At 35.6% G+C, this 22146-nt stretch overlaps 1 protein-coding gene across 2 annotated transcripts in view; it reads right to left on the bottom strand.

The window, feature by feature from the left end:
• GEFmeso (Guanine nucleotide exchange factor in mesoderm) overlaps positions 1-22146 on the bottom strand; it is a 294400-nt gene that overhangs the window by 234228 nt on the left and 38026 nt on the right. The window contains exon 1 of one of the 2 annotated variants that reach the window (XM_074172014.1): positions 5474-5648. The exons of the other annotated variant lie outside the window; for it this stretch is intronic. The gene's annotated coding sequence lies outside the window, so the exon portion shown is untranslated. Of the gene's footprint in view, positions 1-5473; positions 5649-22146 lie in introns of those variants that run through there. 2 annotated transcript variants of the gene reach the window in all.

The raw sequence follows: 22146 nt of genomic DNA, 5'->3' as shown, positions 1-22146 counted from the left end.
TAGCAGTATATGATATTAAAACTTGTCAATGAGATTTCCCTGTGTATAGAACAATATTATATGTAACTTGATTTTGAAAGAGAATAGGTGAATTTCGCGACAAAGTTTTATATCATATAAATTATGAAATGTAATGAATGGAATGGTTTGATTTAGTTTTAATTTTATTATCTTCTTTTCAGAAAATGTAACTTGAACTTTGTTTTCGAAAAAAATTTCTTACTATTTTTATTGATATGTACCATCTGTTTTGATTTATTCAATTTCAGTATATTTTATAGTATTCTCAAAAAAAAATCAAAAAGAAATCTTATTCTTTAATTATTATTTTATGTTCACGTAGATATTTCGTATCGACAAAATAATTGGGAAATTCTTGTATTCTAACAAATACAATTGCAACATGACACATTCTAAAAAATATGAGTCCATTACGATTGAATGTTTCAATTGAGGCTATTATGAAAATAAATAAGAATACTAAAATCATACGGTATTTCCAATTTTCACAAAAAATATTAAAAATTTTATTAAACCAATGAAACTTTGCATTTCGAACAAGTTTTCCAAATAACATTTTGTGTTCCAAATATGGGTAATGCAACCAATGAAAAATTTCCAGTCGTTGCAAACTTGATGGACCCCTTTGTTAATTTATAACATAACTTCCATCAATGACAGTGCCGTCTGAAGACATGTTGAGGCCCTTTGGTATCCACGAATTGGGGGCTCGTTGAAAAAAAACAACTAACAAATTATAACCTTTGGTGGTGTACCTAGTTGTTTACAATACAAGCAGAAAAGTTGAAAACAAACAAATATCCATGAAAACTGTGAGATATGAATATGTATCTTTGATTCAAACACAGTTAGTTGTTGCACTAAGCAGATACTGTAGGTAAGCAGTAGAAAAAAAAAAGTTCTTTTATTCATTCTATATTCAGCTTTTAAAATGTTTCATAATATTTGTTACCCGTTCACTATCATAAAAATTATGAAAATTATATTGATAATATCTCTATTTCCGAAACAGTATCCGCTAATAAGGTTACTCACCCATAGAAAGTCATTCCTTGAAAATACACTCACGATATTGAATGACCTTCTTACCAATTTACCGAAACGCTTTGTAAGATTACTATATACAGTACTTACTTTTGAAAATTGAAAAAAGGAATAAATTCGATAAAACTGTACATTGATAGAACAATTTCTATTCTATGTGGCGTTCTAACTTTTCAGAAACCAGCGAGAGAAATGACTTTTTCTTTAGGCAGCTCTTATTTTTTAATCGGACTACAAAATTCTACAAAAAAGAATCATATGTTTGCCGAATGATATGTTTTGAAACTTTACGATTGACTGGTCAGTTGGGAAACTCTTCCACATTCTACTCTTCTGGTGGTAGAACAAGAAGGATGTCATTCATATTTAGCGATGTCTTCAACTGTGTAGAAAAATACAGAACCATAATTCGAGTTTTCTACTCCAAGCAGTGAAATCACTTATTTGCCTTTTTACCCCCTTCTCAGAGTGGAAAATGCTTCACTGAAAATAAGTTAAAGAGTCAATTTTTCAGACAGTTTTTCGCGAATAACAAAAAATGAGCATTTCATAAAAAGCTATTTTCCTTAGTAAAATGTAGCTGATAAAAAACCAAAAAGCACGATTAGTATAACTATAGTGTCTGTAGACCAAATACAAATAAACTAATAGCATTAGAGAGTACGCTCCTGCACTCCTTCAGGTAAAACAGGCTTCTGGGCCCGAATGTGTGGGAGACCGATTATGTTTTCTACAGTAATAAATAGGCAGCATTTAAGGATTATTTAATTCTAACCCAAAACACAACAATTCCTTCCTATTCGTCAAATGCCAAGAAAGAAAGTTTCGAAGTTATAAAAACGTTCTTTTCATTTCAAATGATAACGATTATTTCCAAATTTGGGTAGTGATTAGGAGGTGGAGTGATTTTCATATTTTTTTGGTTGCCGCAAAAAATAGGGACCGACACTATTTTCGTCAACACTTGCTTTAATGCAAGGGATTTTAGTAAAAAGCAGAAATTAAAGAATATTACTGGAATTTTATCCCAACACCAAACCGTTATTTCAACATCTCCACACGTGTTTCGATCACCAAACGATCATCTTCAAGAGGAAGATTAAACTAAACTGTTCAATCTTTACTTTAATCTTTCTCTTGAAGATGATCACTTGGTGATCGAAACACGTGTCGAGGTGTCGAAATAAAGGTTTGGTGTTAGGAAAAAACTCCAGTAATATTAATTACTACACCAAAGAGTCCAAACAGTGCATCACGAGTACAGAAATTAAAAGTTTTTTATCAAGGTTTTTTTCAGGATTCAACAAGTTTCTCCAGAGAATTGCATAGTTTATATTTACTACACGTTGAAACTTACAATTTTAGCTTTTGAAGAATGATAACCAATCTTCAATTATATATTAATTCGTTTGTATTGCGTCGACAGACACCATAAACCCACAAATATTTTCTATAATAAGCTACATTTTTACTATGAATGATTTTTTCGATAAAATACTTACTTTTTGAGTTTTTGTCGAAAAACTGCCTGAAAAAGTGGTGAAGAAAAAAGAATTAGTCGAAAAATGTGGACTTTCCAAACAAAAGTTGCTTAGAATTAGTCAATCTACAGGGTCAACTCTGAAGAAGAGTGTAAGAAAAAATTAAATCCAAATTTTAGTCTAGTTTCGTGTTATTTTACTTTCAATGATTGGACTTTATACAAAAAGTTTCATTTCATGGTCATTCAAAGTGAAATAGTTTGAACAGAATAATGATTCCTGAAATTCATTATATCAGAAAAATAAATTCGTGGATCAGCACTGTTCTCGAACTGAGGGAGACATGTAGTCCGGTCAAATTAGAATAAAAAATAAGAGTGAAGGTACATAAATTTACAACAAGCTGCAAATGCGTGTAATTGTTCAAAACATAGTTAAACATAAGATTTTGAAATTCCGAATGATTGCGATGCTGGAAAAAAAATTATTCGAGATCAAAGGTCAAAAATCTCGAAAAAAATTGGTTTTTCGCGATTTTCAGGAAAATGGTAAGTTTTATCATAAAATTACCTCGGATAAAAATTGTAGATCATAAAATTCTCTACGAAAAATGTATCAATACTTTTTTTCTTTGAGCCACCGTTTCTGAGATACGACGAGTCAAAAAGTCGTAAATAATTGAAAATCCCTTCTTATTGCACACCTACATCATAAAAACGAACCTACATACAAAATTTCAGCTTCCGAAAATATATCGGAGAAACAGCGATAAAAAGGTAATTTTCATATATAAAGGCACCCCATTCACCCACACGAGGGGCGCCCCAGTTGGAATATTTGAAAATCCTTTATTAGTGCACATTTGAGACGTAAGAAGCCCGCCCCTATATACCAAATTTTAGCTTTCTAGGACTTACCAGTACGCAGAAACAGAAATGAATAGGTTTTAAGTGACACGCATTCATAAGTACTTATAGGTTTTTGTTTAAATTCTGATATGAGACAGATTTAAGTTTTCAAAAAGTGAGTACAAGATAAGTACTCACAGTATATAGAGTTATCCTAATGAGCGAAATTAATAAATACGATAAGTTACTGATGAACAGTATATTTTTTTCAGCACTTAAAGTTAGCTGTTTAAAAAAATTGAAGCTGTAATTTCAGATTCAGATTCAGAAATATTTGAAAAAATTTTGGGAAATGTTTTGGTTTTCTATTTCTCCATCATTGAGAATGACAGAGTTCCATGTAAGTGAAATTTCAATTCTTTCATTGATTTTATTGTGTAGAAATCCTGTGAAAGATATCTGATTCGATTCCATTATACGAATGTTTGGAATACTAACGGAATAGAAACAAGTATTTTTCGTATAATTCAGCGTCATTTAATAGTAATTCTTTCGAAAGTAACTTTCTTTCGTGTAATTCAATGTTTATATGAAAATAGCTGTTTCGAGAGGGCTTTTTCTTCGAATTTGTGTCTGAAAGTTACTATGTGACACAGTGAATGACACTGAGCCTATCAGCTGTCTCTATGGAACCTTCGAGATACCGGGCGCCCTCTCGTCGTAGCATCGCCTTGTCACGGTAATGCGGGGCTCTGCTGTGATTGACCTTTCCCTAGCTACTCGTGGAACTTCTATGGACAGAGTAAACTTAAAAATTCTTTCGGACGCTGAGTCTACAGAGGAGATGGATGTCGAGCTTACGACTCCAACTGACCTCCCTAGAAATTTAGATCAGGAGCGAGAGTTTCTCAACTCTCCAACTTTTGATCCAATAACTAAACCTAAAAAAAGGTTTGGTGTTGCAGCCAGAAAACGACTGAGTCGTCTCCTCAAGAGCGGGGTACCTTATGAAACGGCCTTGCACCAAATTCTTGAGCGGCGTACGCAGAATCTGTCTCAGGTGCAGGAACAAACCCCCCATGAGCAGGTTAGCAAAAGTTTGCGCTCAAGTAATGATTCACCAAAACTAGAGGCGAAAAAGCCCTGCACGGTTGAATCTAAGGCATAGTCAGGTGTAGCTGACGTGCAAAAACCCTCCTATGGAAAGGTTGTTGTGAGTATCAAGGTGGGAATCTTGCACCTTGACTATCCGACTACCTCATTGAAGATGAAGCATCAGAATATATACTTTATACCTGCCCCGCTGGGGACCGAATCAGGTTTTTAGAGTTCGGCAGGGCCGTACTCTTACCACCTGACCTGAAAGACCACTCACCATACAAACTAATCGGCTTCTTCAAGAAGCTGGGTTTATTTGGTAGAGTGTGAATGAGTTTGAGCCACAATTAACCCTTGCGGGTTGCGGTGGAGGGTCGAACAGACCCACTCACTTTGGACCTAACCTAAACCTGCTTCTTTGCATGATCTACACATCTTTGTATACAGTTAATTTTTTTAAATTGATTGCTTCCTTCCTTTCTCTGGACGATTCCCTTATTTCTGTTTCAAGATGGAGAAGTAGAAAGCTAGAACCTTTCTGTCCCAAAAATTAATCTCGCCAAAAAATATAGGTACCCTTTCAATTCACTATCAATGTTTTCACATCCCTGAGCGATTCATAAACAAATTGTTCACGATCAATAGATAGTTTGAGGAATAAAGACCTATTTTTCCCAGATATGCATACATTTTATGAAAACAATACCATCCGAAATAATCCGAGAAATTTCCATCTACACTGAAAATTCTGGAGAAATTCGACACACTAATGAATCACTAATAAACAGTCAACACAAACATCATAAATTATCATTCCTCACATATTGTCCACCTGCAGACTAGTTAGACCAGACACGTCAAAACAGAATGACCAATATCACCTGATACCGACATGAACGTATGTCTGCCTAGTTCACGTTATCTTCTATTGTTTCGGAACGACAACTGCTGACATCAATAAAAAATACAATATCGACTTACCACAACTCCATTGCCGTAGCCATTACTCCGTTTACTCCAAATCGATCGATGATGTATCCTTTAGAGATATTTTCACAATTCACTTTACAGTAGCAAAGGTAATAACTACATTCTTAAACAATGAGATACACCGATTCAACACACACACCGCGCTAGAGACAACTGAACAAGTGACGACAATAAAAATACTGTGTGCGAATTAAAAGTCGATTTCATAATAACCTGGCCCCTATAGAGCGTGGAAACCATTAGTGGGTAGACCATAAAAAATTACAGGAAACCAGAGACGGAATTACATAAATTTAAGCCACCGAATGAACAGCATTCCTATAATCTACAAATGTTTAATTATTCACGTATTGCTGCAATGCAAGAAAAATAGTTTCAGTTTTTTCTTATCGAATAAACCGGGTGAATATCAATAAAATGTACAGGACTTGAAAATGTACGCGATAATTTCAATTCCCACCCTTCCAGGAAATGATTTCAGTGATTTCATCTACTGGACGAACGAAAAGCATCAGCAATATTTTTTTTGCGAGGAAACTTACACACATACATCTGTCGGAAATAATTAAATGTCCGTCGTGGTATTAGCAAAGAAAATAGTACTTTCAGCAGGTATTTTGCAGACGCTTCTGCGTAGGAATTTTATGGAGTGGTGAATGTTTCCAATTATTCTCGAAATAACCATTTTTTTGGGGTATGTATCTCTTCTCAACACAATAATCAGTCTGATATAATTTATTTTACAGTTTTGATACAGGTTGTTTTTTTCCCGCTGGGGGCTTACTTTAGACTCTGGTGATTCTTGACAATCTGGTATCGAAAGATGAGGGACTGCCAATGGGATCGCCACAAATTCGTTTCAGTACATGGGGATCTCGTAAACGATAAGAGATAGAGTGTCGGTTAAAATATGGCAAAGTTGCGTATTTTAGAGACCTACTCAATGATGTAAAGAAATCGAATATAGCTCTTTTGATTCTGGAGATATACAGGAAAAACCAAGAAATCCCAAATTATTTTTTTTGCCTATATCTTCTTCATTCGCACACATTGAAAATCTGTCCACATTTTGCTATTGGCACTTGATATAGGCTCTCAGAATATATCCATGAATCTTTTATACAGGGTGTCATCTAACTTGAGCCACCCCCATCTTTGATTTTTTACATACGGACCTGTATTTTTTGTTGTAGTTTTTGAATCGTAGACGTTCACTTCATACTGAGAAATTAAATTAATTTTATATTTCCGGATTTTTTGGTAATATTTCATCATAATTGTGTCAATTATTCCCTTTTAAATTACGGCTCCACAAATTGGTTGACTGAGTTGAATAAAAACACAATAGCAACTTTCACGTCTCCCTATGTACCGTAGAGTTTTTCGAGAGCTTTTTTAATTTTTAGGTATCTATTAATATTTTTTCCATTGCTCTGAGCGTTTTCTACAATGAACTTCGAATAAGAAAACCTTTTATGATCATCTGAAACATATCTACAACAAAAATACATTATATGTGTTTTGATGAGCAGAAACAAAATGGTAGCAATAATAACATCCGAAACGAACACTATAATTATAATGAAAATTTAAATGAAAAAAAAAATTAATTGTGCAATAAATATTCGAATTGGAGTCCTTCTATTTCGAGACAAATAATGGGACAATAAGATGGTCTGCAAGATCACTAGATCTTACTATTATGGACTATTTTCTATGGGGGACATTGAAAAATAGGATTTACGCTGGCAGAGAGATATAAAATGTGGAAGACTCGAGATTGAGGATTTTGAATGATTTCGCAACAATGCAGCAAATAAGTGTATTGAGGGCAATAAATAATATGAAAAACCGAGTTTAAAAATGTCTCGAAATGGAGGACTATATAAATTACTTCATTTCAATTTTCATTACAATTATAGTGTTCGTTTCGAATGTTATTATTGCCATCTTTTCTTTTTCTGCTTATTAAAACACATAAAATATATTTATGATGTAGATATGGTCCGTATTTAGCAATTCAAAGATGGGGGTGTCCCAAGTCAGATGACACCCATACTGAGAGCCCACATCAAGTGTCAATAGCAAAATGTGGACAGATTTTCAATATGTCTGCGAATAAAGAAGATATAGGTAAAAAATAATTTGGGATATTTTGGTTTTTTCTGTATATCTCCAGAACCAAAAGAGCTATATTCGATTTCTTTACATCATTGATTAGGTCTCTAAAATACACAACTTTGCCACCGACACTCTATCTCTTATCGTTTACGAGACCCCCATGTACAGAAACGAATTTGAATAGCCCTGTATATGGAGTGATTTGAAACTCTGGCCATTGAAGAAGTCCAGCAGAAACTCCGAGTCTGGTTGAGATACGTGGACGACACCTTCATAATATGGAACCATGGGAATGCAGAACTAGACACCTTCCTGAAGCACATCAACAACGTGAGTCCTTCCATCACTTTCACAATGGAGAAGGAAGTCCACAATGAATTGCTATTCATAGACGTATTGGTGAATAAGACCGACACTATATGGGAAACATCTGTATACCGGGACAGTATCTGAACCAGGAATGCAACCACCATCAATCGACTAAGAGAGGAATCATCAAGACTCTAGTAGACCGTGCTTTCGAGCTTTGTAATACAAAGGCAGGTCTGGAAAAAGGAACTAGGCATCATCAAAAATGACCTTCAACAGAATGGTTACTCCAAAGTGATGGTGAAACAGACTTTGGCTAGAAGACAGCAAGAGCCTCACATGGAAGAGAAGCCGCCACAACCAGTACTTGTACTTCTCTACATCAGGGGATTGTCAGAAAGGATGAGAAAAATTGGGTCCAAGTATAACATCAGAACCTGCTTCAGATCTAGGAACACGAAAACCAGGTCACCAAACGCAGACTGCGATTCCAAGAATTGCATTTACCATACTTCGGTGGAACTAAGAGGCTTTGCCTAGCACAACAAACACACATAGCGAGGAGACACCTACAAATCAGGAATAGCACAGCATGTATGGACTCATCAACATAACATGAAGTGGTCTCAAGATGAAATCATCCACAAGGAGGAACACTGGTTTAGGAGAAAATTCAAAGAAGACGTATATGTGTTGTCTAACAACGTATTTAGCCAAGCTAGCGTAGAGATACGTAACATATGGATTCTGCTTGATTATATCAACACGACCAGCTCCCGCCAAACGGTCAGCTCCCGCTAAAACCGATGAAGCGGAAAGAGGGATGGCACAAATGTATTATATCTGAAGGGGACTACTTTGAAGGGGACAATATAGAAATTGATGGATAAATAAATATTTTTGGGAAAAATGAAAAATCACCAGATTATTTGAACAGACTAGTATAATATATAGCATTGCAGTAATTTTGTAACTTGCCACGATGACAAAATCCACTTGTAACAAAATTCCCAAAACATCAAACTCGCTCGATTAGCCATTACTTGGTCTTAAAACCACACATATGAACACAGTATAAATAATTCCAAATTTGACAGTAGAAAAGAAAATATGTCTTTATTAACATCTCTCGGGTATATTCTACGCTTCATTACAGAGCTACAATGAAGGCATATAATATGAATAAAATTCACGCATTTTAGAGAAGCATTCACATACGTAATTCATGAGTAGTACAATGATATAACTCACCTTAGGCGTAAACAATGCTACATAGTACTTTGTCAACAAGTGAATATGTTTGTATCGTTACAATGTATTGTGAAAAGGTAAAAATGCAAAAGAGGGAAATACATCTCAATAACAAGGGAAACACATCAAACGTATTGGTTGAAGAAATAGCATTTGCATAAATAACAATTGATAAACTTTTTTTAATTAGAATTTTGGAATGAATACTGTATGAAAACACAGTTCATCCATCAGCCAAGGATTGGAGACTGGACCTCATAAACACGGCTCACAAATTCTGTTCGAGTCTAGCCTAATTCTTTATTAAGACTTCGTCTCTACAGTCTACATATATCACTGATTATTTCTGCCGCATTTACAGACGATCTACCAGCCAGAATTTTGTTCACTTTATTCGTAACTCCAAAAGTGAAGGCCTATGTTCTTATATTGAATTCTGTTCTGTACAGTTTTGAAACAGGTCTTGAAATATGTTTGTTAGAATGATAAAACTCATTGGAAGCGATCAGGATACCATTTTTGTGTTCTAAAACTTTTCATCGCGTTTGACAATGAAACGATGACCAAGTTGATGATAGTATACGGATTGGCCACTCTACATTTAAGCGTTATATATTCCGACGATAACAATTATGTTATTTCACTCTAAACCATAGTAATAGTTCCGTCTGACCGATGTAAACTTAATTGCAATTTTGTGTACAAAATTTGATAGATAATCTATTGATAGTGTGTCTTTCAACAAGAGACAAATTATTTTATTCTGTGTATCTATGGAGCTTTGGCCGGTCTCACACACCTTGCTCATATTATTTTCATACGAGTATATTAGGTGGGTTGAAAATTTCGTAGGCTAACACACAGATGGAGTTACTAGTATTAAATAAATATGATCAGGGCCGTCGCCATGGGCGGGGATGGGGGGAGCCCCCCCTGCTTTTTCGACTTGGGAAAAAGTTGGGAGGTGAAGATAGAAAAAAATAATAGTAAAAAAACAAAAATGAGAGAAAAGTATGAAGGTAATAAGGAAAGGGAAACAACCAGGACAAGGTTGGGATTTCCCAACATGCATAACTTGGAGATACCATACTTTGAAATTCTGAGTTGTTTGAAAACTTCAAAAAAGTTAAATTTCTCCCAAGTAAGAGATCAGTTGAACAGTACACAAATTTTGAAGTGACAATTTCACAAAATTTCCAACTCTTCCAAGACGATTAAACAGCGAAAAGTTGGCAATTTTCGGGCCCTGATGATTGAAAAAATAATAGTAGAAAACAATAAGCACAACATTATTTAAGTGTTGTTTCCTTTCATTTGTATTGAATATTTCTATACATGGTGGATATGGTAGAAGGTCAAGGAGCTTGGTCCAAAGTAGAATAATTCCCATTATTATTTTTATAATTACCAAAATTTATTTTTGTTTGTGCATACCCTAACGGGCATAAGCATTCAGCCAATCTTTGGATAGCTAAGTGAGAAAATTAATATATTATAGTAGTAACTAATCCCCGGCTTTCATTTTTTCAAAAGTTGGGAAATTTTGCTGGTGGGGATGGGAAAATTTGGATTTTCTCCCCCCCTGGTATTTCTTTTCGCTACGGCCCTGAATATGATATGATAACCCTAACCTTCAAGACACGTGTAGGATTGAAATGAGAACAGTTAAGTTACCGAAGTTCATATGTATATCAAGTTGACGAGACACTTTTCATAGTCTCGCTAACTTGACATCAACTATTTATTATTGAATTTTTGGGAACTTCAACCAAAATATTTCCTTTTCCTTGTTTTGAACACGCATTTGAGTTTTCTGCAATGTTGACATTAGTCTAATTGTCGGTCAGATTAGGATACCACAAACTCTCATTCCGGAACAAACCAACAAATTCATCTCTATACAGAATCTACCTTGAGGCAGCACACAAAATCAAATGAACTCTCGAAATATCACCATGGGTGAGGGGGGATGTAGCGAGATAATCACGTTTATTTACTGATGAAAGTTATTGACAAATTGCCTTATGACCTATACCCTATACTGCCTTAGCCACTTATTAGTTTTGAAGAAAGTCTCGATACTTTGTGGCCTAAGGACAATGCACTTGTCACTTGCCATAAAAGTACTATTATAATATGTAAAATGGTCGAATAAAATAATCTACTCTATTCTACAATAATGAATTTATTCTTTGTTTTGTGCACTCGAAGATATTTTGAATATTTTTATCAAAAAAATACATGTGATTTTGACTAGAGGAAGGGTAGTTCACAACATCACCAAGCATCACCTGAGGGGGCGGAGGGGGGTTAAAAAGTTACTGAAAATATCACTTGATTGATGGATGACCCCGAAGTGCCGAAACAGCTCTCTAATATATTGCTTGATCTATTAAAATTGATCGGTTAATGTTTGGGATCATGATAGAAAAATAAATGATTTTTGTGTATGTTAAATCAGTCTGATTTAATATTTCGTAGCAGAACCTTCAAAAACAAATCAGTTACTTTATGAATAAATTCAAAGTCGAATTCAGGAGGGGTTCGTGAACACCCCAATGTTTTTTGTTAGTAGTCATATGATGTCAAGTCTCAGTATTTCTGGATGAACATTTTATTTTGAGATTTTCAACAAAAATGTTTTTGATGACAATTGGTTCTGAAAAAGCGAGAATAATCAGTTTCAAATAATCTAAATCAACACTTACTTCTTCTATGTTACATCTTCATTCCTACTACTTTTAACTAATTCTCGACCTATTCATATTTTTCATGTGATTCGCCAAAATGTTTTCAGTCAGATCGAAAGTTTTCCTCGCTGGTTTTTGAACAATAATATATAGATTCAACCAATACAATTCAGCAAGAAGCATTGCAATTATAGCCAATGAAACCTCTAAACAGTCTAAACTGATGTTAACAGGTTCTGTTGAGCAGTTTATATCGAGTTGCTAGCGCTATATAATAAAAACATTTTGACGTGAAGAATATAAAGTCCGTGAGTGAAAATAAGGATGCGTAATGAAATGAAATGAAGAAATATGTCCAACAACAATCAAACAAATTCGAACCAGACCTGAGGGACAAATTCGATCCAGACCTGAGGGACAATTTCGTCACAATGGCGCTGGAGTATATCTAGTAGTACATGCGGAGTTGCAACAAAACTTTGTAGAATAGATATCTTCTTAAAAAATAAGAATAATAATTGTTTGATAAAGTAAATCCACAACTCAGTTCAAAGAGTTTATGCTTACTGTAAACTGGATAAAGAATTATGAAACTATGATTATACAATTATCACATTTTTGTTTGAAATTCCAGTGAAATTTAATTGAAATGTATTATTTCCATTCAAGTCCATTTAAAGCCGGCAACTAATCAGCGAATAAATATACTAAACCAATGGTCTAGTCAAAGTTTTGAAAAACTTAATAATAAAAAAGTCGTATCGCTAACTTGATATGAAGTTAGCGAGACAACATGTACTTTTTAAATACAAGGGGCGAAAAAATATTTTTCTCCGCAACTAATCAGCCAATAAATAGCGGCAAATTATTAAATCATTCGTTTTGCAAATTTCGAAAAGTGTCTCGTCAACTTGATATACGTGAAGTTCATATTGATATTGTTTCTTGCCAATGCTTATCAATCGAGAGAATTCAAAACGCATTTTCAGCTGTGATACCTCTGAACGCACTAAAGTCAAAGTTAGAATCAACAACCCGTTATAGCATATTTTTGCAACATGAAAACAATACCACACAAGAGGTGTGTCTGACATTTCGAGGTATGATGATCCAACAGTTATTATTAATGCCACAATCGATAGAACATATTTATAAAGATTACAACTGAACTATCATGAAAACATAAATCGAAAATAATAACAATAAACCAATTCATTTAAATCTCGTATTGCTTTCACTTCTAAATGATGAGATTTATAGGCAACCATTAATTGAATGTCTCGACTGAAGATCAAACCAGTGATCTATTGCGATTAATCACTTACTCAAGCAACGTATAAGTACTGGTTTTCAAGAATAATAATCGATCGATTTATATCCATCAAATACTACACTCGATTATCGTGTTAGTTATTTCGAAAATTGGTTTATAGTTACAAACAGTCCAGATTATCCCATCTAGAAAATAAAGTTCATTTCAATTCACAAATTTTACAAAATAAAGGTTTTCTATGAACCGCCTAATTAACAGAACATTCAATCATTCTGAAATTATCAAAAAAGAATATTATGAGAAATTTGTGACAATCCAAATGATAAAATGGTACACAGAAATAAAATAATATTGATGTTAGGTTAGTTTTTGGGAAAGGAATCCGCCCTTGCGGATGACTCTTCTATATTGTTGTTTTCCCCGAGGGTTCGACAATTACTGACCACTCTATACAAATAAACGCAACTTTATTTTACTACTAAACTGGCAATACAAGACACAAACTTTAACTAAACCTCGGACTAATACTCAAATATCTGTCGCCTTATTAGCTCACTTTGTACCGCACTTCCAATTAGACTAGCCTCCTCTGTCTGTTGGTAGTGCTTATATACCCCTTTAGAAGCCTTCGGAATCCGATAGGAATATTTGTGAAGTGATGCGATACCTAGAACAATCGAGAACAATCATCTAAAAACATGTTTATAAGTAACCCTTTCGATGCTGTAGAATTTCACAAGTATTTTTTTTATTCGTTTCATTCTTCTGAATACATCAAGCCGCTGAAAAGAAAGCCTGAAAGTAACAAAAAATGGCATATAAAAATGAATACCTTTACCAAACACTAATAAAAATAACTAACGGTAATAAAGAAACGATATCATGATTTATCTTCACCTAAAACGTATAATGTTCCATGAATAATCAAGATACCACCCCGGGGTGTAAAGGTAAGTATAAATAGCTTTTATTCCGAATATCACTGCTATTTTAAGAAATTATTTTTTATATTTGTCTGTTAGTTTTCTACCCATTTAGCTACTTCTAGGTTATTGCAATTGGCTTCCAGTTTATAAATATTTATAATGCTGCACATGTGGTTTATTATTCCGGCCAGTGAAATGAAGTAGTAAAGACATTACAAGGTGTCACAAAAAAAACGATCCACGCCACTATCGCATGATTTTCCACTTTTGTTATTGAATAAATTAATTTCGAAAGTATAGAATACACCAATTTGATTTTTGTTCAGTATTTGTTGACAAGAGTATTATTTTTTGCAAAATATACAATTGATCGTAACAGCTGTCTCAATTGATTCGATCGAAATAAATTCACACTCAAAATTCTCAAAAAGTGGTATGGGCCGGATTATTCGATGATTATATAGTGAAAAGTAATTCTATTCGAATAGGATCTTTCATTAAGCGCTTCCTATCTGTGTGAGATATCATCGAAATGTTTTATTCGTTTGAAAGACTTATTGATGCCATTAGATGTGGATTATACCATCGTTCCTCTATAATATACGGCTAGTGGACATACCTCTATGCAGGATTTGTGAACAGGAAGATGAGACTGTCAGGCATGTCCTATGCTTGTGCCCGGAGTTATCGTCAATAAGAGAGTGTGTGTTCGGCGAGTCTTGGCCTACACCTGCCGATATAAAGGAGATGTCTCCCAGTGACCTGTCCACCTTCCTGGAAAGGACAGGATGGGCGATGGCCAAGGAGGACAACTCCTCGGGAGGTTGTACAATAGGTCGCATGTGGCCTAAGTGCTGTGGGTTTACACTCACCCTCCCTACTCTACAGATACAGATATACCATCGTTCAAATGTCCGCCACAGCTCCTCTGGGTGGAGCGCATCCAAAACGTCCAATTTTCTATGACTCTGGCGCAAAAATCAGGCTGAATTTCAGTGCATGGGTTATCTAGTGTGTGGCTTATTCGCGTACACCTGCGACTGATAAAACTCCACCAAAAGGGCTAACGGGGTCAAATCGTAAAATCTCTGTGGCCAGTTCACATCACCTTCACGTGATATGATCATGCTGCCCTCAAATCGCTCGTGCAGAATGTCCAATGTGGCATGAGCTGTGTGGCACATAGTGCAGTCCTGTTGAAACCACATGTGGTTGGTGTCCATGGTGATTTGGCAAGATGACCGTTATCAATTGTCAAAGTTCGGAAGTTCCTGTGTAACACCCGTAGTCGTTGATTGAAACGGGTTACTTAGGAACTGAATTATGGGCTGCCGGAACTCGGCGGAAAGGGATGGTAGGTAAATATAAGTCCACTTGGAGGATAAGTGTGTTGTTTCTTTAAACACGCCAAGCTGATGGTGATTACAGGATTATGGCCCAAAAGTATACTTTTAGGTTCACAGATATAGATGTAAGCAACTTAAGATTAAACTTAAGGCGTGGTAAATGCTTGGTTTATTCTACAATTCGCAATTTGTGCCGCACTGTTGATTCGAGGTCGTGCGGGAGGGTATAATAAATAACATAAAAGACCTTACATGCATGGGATATAGGAAAGTAGTCTCCAGCAGCACGATCCAACCCCTGTACGCAGTCCACTCAGACAGTGATCTTTCCCATGCAGATAACTTGCTCCTCGGAAGGCCATTATCAGAGATATAAGGGATGTAGTGGTCTAGCCTTGCGAAAGATACACCAAAATATAGTTCACAATATCGACTTGAGGTGGTAATAAGAAGGCCTAAAATAAGGTTAAGGTTCAGAAGGATATATCCTTTAGGTTATTTTGGGGAAGTGGGTTCTTACCGTAGTTATTGTGTGGCCTGAAGATTGGAGTTTAACAAGAGAACGGGTATTTAATAAAAATTCCCAATGCTGTGGGTGAGTTATTCCTTTAGATAACCCACATATAATTATTCTCGGATTGAATGTTTTGTTTTTTTCAAATCCACAATGTGATGAGCTCAAAATACTTGCTCCAGAGAAGATAACCAAACTCAAGTCTCATTCCAAGAGAAAATAACCCTTTTTTTCCTTTCCTTTTTTTTTCTCCCTATCAACGTTAGTTCAAGGTCGAATTATTCTGATTGTCTTTTGGCACTAAGAAACTGAAACTAAATTGTTTTAAATATTATACAGGGTGGATGCTGTGCATAAATATTAGAATTTAATACATTACTTTTCTTTCGATTTGTATGCCATTTTTTTACTTTAAGAAAATGATTAGTGCCTATTACTAATTATCAGTCAAATTTACTTTTATCTTATAAATACGCTCTTGCATTCTGAGAACCGAAACACCTGTTGGGAAACCTGTAATCAACATTTGGAAACTTGTAATCAAGCGGATAACTGTCACCTCCCACCAAACGGTCAGCTACCGCTAAACCGGTAAAGCGAAAAAAGGAAAGAGGAGATTGGAAAAAGCTCTCGAATGACCTATAAATAGTCATCTCTCGAAGAAAGAGTCCACTACTGGGAGACCGACCTTAGAGAAACCCTGGACAGAGTCCAGAAAAGGGTTAATCTCCCAAAAGCGCTGAGAGGCAAAATCGGTGGATGCAACAATAAGACTCTCTCACACACCTACAAAACCTTTATAAGACCAATAGTGGACCATAAAGCAACGATCTATTGCAATCTCTCCCAGAGTCAAATCCTTCGTACACTAAATCAAGAGAATTCTAAAAAATATCCACAACCTCCCATGCCGATATCCCTCCCAAGACTTATACAACCATATAGATCAATCAATTTAAGATTTCAAGAACTCATAGGCAGATACGTATCGACAACTATGAGAAGTAACAACACCGCGGCCATGGCACCTTAACTATCCTCTGGAGGCCCCGCGGAAACACCAAAAGGATACCACGGAAAAAGCTCTCGTTCCCCCCATCCTAGAGGAATATCCATTGGCTGTCATGAAGGCTCAACCTGAACACTCAACCACACCACCCCTGGCTCAACACAAACAGACACCCTTCAAACAACGACCACCGCCATGGACCAGGATACCACCTATAACAGGGCTCCACCATAAATATACCCCAAAAATTGAATAAATGCTTGATCAGCAAGAAGAGTCAGAGTCTAGTCATCATCGTAAAGTAACTCTGTTTGAAATCCGAAAATGTCATATTTTGAAATTGATCATTTAACCTGCACTATCGAAGCTACTAACTCTTACTTACAGTTAGCAAAGACGCGTCTGAAGAAGCACCTGTATAGCGAAACACGTGCTGCGTTTTTGTAAAACTGTTCAGTTCACAAAAAAGTGTTTCTTGAATGTGTTATTGATTTTCTTCAAGTATGGGCCGATTCCATCAGATATCTTTACAGTCAGACGACATTTTTTTTAACTATTTTTTACTTCACGCCCGAATATATTTAGTTCAACTTTGTTGAGTGAAATAACAAGAAATATTTAATTGCCTCATTAGGTGCTTCTTGGTTTCGAAGCCATTGAAGTAGAACATTTCAAGGGTAATGACAAACTAAAATCCAAAAATAACGTGACAACTATTTATATGGTCGATAAAGAAACTTTTCCTAAAGGATGTTGGTTCTGCATCCTAAAAATAAGTTGATATATAGTACATAATTTCAGAGGAATCTATTTAGTTAGTGTTCAACTGAATTACAAAACTTTTTCGGTTTCAGAACATCACCGTGAACATAATTCTAAAATTTGGTAAATTCGATTCAAGTAATGATATTGAAAACTAAAAGAGAAATAAATTCATTTGGGATAAAATTAGGACAAGTATCTAAAATTTCAAGAACATAAAGAATTGATGGAAAAGATAGAAATGCATATATAAAAGAAACCTTAATCCTACTAGATTATTATGAGATGTTATAACTGTTTCCAGAGATGAAGATCATTTAAAAAAAGTTTGGAAAGACTAAAAATACATGTGAGAGAAATTAATACGAATAGAATGTGTTTCTAAAAGTTGGTGGAAATTATAGCCGATTACAAGCGTTCAACAGTTATTTTCACTGATGGAAACAGAATCAATGCCATAATGTGTGCTCTGATCCTGCGAAAAGTCTGGAGAATCAATATCAGTTTCAATTGCTAGTGAATACACAATCCAGAGATACCCTCACTCTCAGTATGTTGAGTCTAATTATTGAAATTTGAGTAACAATCACCTTTAACTGGTGTCTATGGTATATGGACCGAATATTTTAAGACCCAAGTACAAAAAAATGCCTTCGATGCCTTTGAAAGAAAATGAAGTTCAGCAGTATTATATAGGGTGTAACTAAATGAGTGTAAAACATTTGAGAGGGAGATTCCTCATCGAAAAAAAGATAGGATCTTTCATATAAAGAAATTTCATTGTAGCATCCCTTGTTAGGATAAAGGGGTACATAAAATTTGTATAACAATTTTTTTCACAAGCTCTAAAAAAGTCACAATATTGAAATTAAACCTGACGTTTTGTACTACTAAAAAGACACTCAGCCAGAAATTTATTTGATTGTAAGGGTGGAAAACGCAACCCCTAAAATTCATTTCCAATGTAAATTTTTGTCTCATTATTTGTTTTCCATTTAAAAATTTATTTCCAATAGCCTGTTTCATTCTCAACAAAAAATGTCTTTTGGGTTTTTTGCCCAAAATAAACCAGTTCGCAGCAAAAAATTATTTTACGAACAACTACAGAGATACATCGTCATAAATGCGAACTGGATTTATTGTTATTTTGTAGTTAGTACCTGCATTAAACGATTAAAGGGTAATAAACGAAACTAATTTATTAATAACAAAACACACAACATGTAGAATTCATAGTAAATGTTCAATATGTCTACCTTCAGACATTACGCATGCGTAATCCTCAACGGCAGCATCCTTCACATAATATTTGCTCGACTTCATCAACGATTACGAGAATAGTTACCGAACGTCGGCAGTTTCTTTGTACGGCATGGGCGGCGTGGTAGAGTTTTTTTTTCAAAATAATTATTTTTATGTGTGGGGGGTTTCATATGATATTAACTAGAAAATTCATCAGACCCGGTACATTAGTCTTTTATTTAGCAGTTCGGATTGACTTCGTATAGACTATACGCAGAGTAATTTCACATTTCTCACAATCACTCTCTGTTCTACAGTAATAATTGAATCGCTCGACTGCCTACACAAACCAACCACACATCTGTTTTTTTTATTTACGTGTTCAGCTCGCGCATAAACAACACGAAAATCAATAAACATATGCGGCAAAAATATGTAGGACTAACGGTAAAGCACAATACTCTGGATATGGCGAAATGCATTTGTTATATTCGAAATGTCTCATTTTAATTGAAATGTCTCGCATACATCAAGTTAACGATGAGTTACAACTGTCTCAAACAATGATTTATGATGAATTTTTTTTATTTGAATGCACTATGGGGTACAGAAAGATGTTACGGAACTCACCGGTCAGTGGTACCAAACTAGCTACATCACCGTCTAATAAAAATGATTCTGACAGTATTCTTTTTTAATGTACAGCAAATGTATTTCCTAGAGTCAGTCTTTGTTGAAATGAATAATATTTCAGAATATTACTGGGGTTTTTTCCCCAACACCAAAACGTTAAAAACTCCAGTAATATTCATTACTACACCAAAGGTTCCAAACAGTACATCATAAATAATATTTCTGTTGATTTCTTTATGTTCAACCCACTCTAGACCAGACTAGAGGTACCTGATACCAGGTACCAACCTGGTATCAGGTACCAGCCTAACTGATGAAGCTACCATATAGCAAAACCCGTCTTAGAAAAAACTAGTGGAAAACAAAGATCTTCACCATAAATAACAATCAAGTAACCCTCCACCGCAACGCCACTGAAATAACTATTTTGAACATAATTATATCCAAAGCTATCAAACCTATCATGTCTATTACAATCAGCAAAATATCTGCTGAGCAATACTCCAAACAGTTGGATAGGGCAGGTTACAAGTTAGTTATGTTTGATTTCATAATCCTCCACTTTTTGATGCAATCACTGCATTTAGGTAATCAATTAGAATTAGACAATATAAGTTAGAATCTCAACTTCTGCCTCATCAGAAACATAAATATAATTTCGAGACCATATTGAATTCATAATATGGAACTAGACATCTTCCTGAAGCACATCAACAACGTAAGACCTTCCATCACTTTCACAATGGACAAGGAAGTCCATAACGAATTGCCACGGATTGGTGAAGAGGACCGACACAAGCGGGAAGCATCTGTATATCGAAAACCCACTCACACGGGAAAGTATCTGAACCACGAATCCAACCACGATTAATCGTCTTGAAGAGGAATCATTAAGACTCTGGTAAACCATGCTTTCGGGCTTTGTGATACGAAGAAAGGTCTCAAGAAGGAAGTAGGCACCATCAAAAATGATCTTCAACGGAAATATTAGTGCTGGTGATTAGTGATAGTGATGGTGGAACAGACATTGGCTAAAAGACAGCCAAAGCCTCTCAAGGAAGAGAAGCCGTCACAACCAGTACCTGCACTTCCCTACATCAGATGATCGTCGGAAAGGATAAGAAAATTGGGTCCAAGTACAACATCAGAACCTGCTTCAGAACCGGAAACACTATCCGTAGCAGCCTCATGAAAACCAGGCCATCAAACGCGGACTGCCATCACCAAAATGGCATTTACCGGCTCCCCGCGAGTGCGAAAAATCCTATGTCGGTGAAACAAAGAGGCCATTGAAAGAACAAGAAACACACAGCGAGGAAATCATCAACATAACATCAAGTGGTCCCAAGCTGAAATCATACACAGGGAGGATCACTGGTTTAGGAGGAAATTTAAAGAAACCACATATATGTTGCATTCAGCCAAACTTTCGAGAGATACGCAACATGTGGAAACCCATAATCAAGCGGAAAACGGCCAACTCCCACCAAACCAGTGAAGCGGAGAGAGGAAAAATGGGATAGGTGGAAAAACTTGAATGACCTATAAATAGTCACCTCTCTGAGGTGAGTCCAGTCATCACCCGAAGATAATTGTGGAATTGTGGAAGGAGAACCTTCAGCAACACCCGGGGTATACCTTATAGGTGAGCAATAGAAATTAAAAAACACAGGGATAATTTCAATAGAAAAGAAGAGGTAATGAACATTAATAAAATTTGGCTACCTATTCTCAAAGGTACACAAACAAGGTCAGATAATCTGATTAAGAGAAACCAAGCCACGCCGACAGATAATAATATAAAACCAGGGACAAATACTAGCATCATATTTACCGCGTTCGGAACGGAAAGAACAACTTGGGCAGTGGGACCGTTACCACATCGCCTTTGATAATGTTTACCGCAGTAGTAGACAAAACGCCAGGCATGAAAACCTGCAGACGACGGCCAAAAAAACCGAAAAATAGCTTTCAGACAATTTCGATTATAGTTGAAATAATAATTATCGATTAATGTCTATCATACTTTTTTCAAAAGCCGAGCAATTACCCGTAGTTAATTGCACTTGTACCGTTGTTTGTTTGAGTGTTCTCATAATTCATGCTATTCAAAATGTTTTCCTTTCTTAGCGCCTAACTAGTTTCATTCCCGTTTAGGAACCACTGATACGTGAAGAGAATTTTTAATGACTACAAGAAAGGTCTTCAACTTCGTCGTGTCCCTATTAAAAGCTTGACCATTGAAATAATAGGGTTCAACGCGTGTCCGTAGGTTGAAAAACGCTCTTTAATAAGGCATACCGAGAAGTTTTCCAATAATTAAATTCAACAGGTTAATATTGCCTTTAATAGGCAATCATTAAGAATTTGATTCAACAAACGATTCTATAAATCATAACTAATATTAGCGACGATGAAGACGCGAACAGGAAGTTGGATGTTTTTTGAAGCCAAGGGCAGTATGAAAAGTTGATTGCTTGGGAATGAGCCAGTTTCGCAAAAAATTCAAATATCTGGGGGGCTATTGGGTAAAACAGAGGCGTTACCCATTCTGACCAGTCATCACTTGCAACTTGATGAGTCATCTA

This window comes from Leptinotarsa decemlineata, unplaced genomic scaffold, assembly GCF_025532065.1.
Source record: "Leptinotarsa decemlineata unplaced genomic scaffold, Ldec_3_MD MMD2_tig00000035_RagTag_RagTag, whole genome shotgun sequence".
NCBI classification, from domain to species: Eukaryota; Metazoa; Arthropoda; class Insecta; order Coleoptera; family Chrysomelidae; genus Leptinotarsa; species Leptinotarsa decemlineata.
Note: the sequence above shows the minus strand (reverse complement) of the source record. Positions and strands in the feature narration are given on the sequence as shown.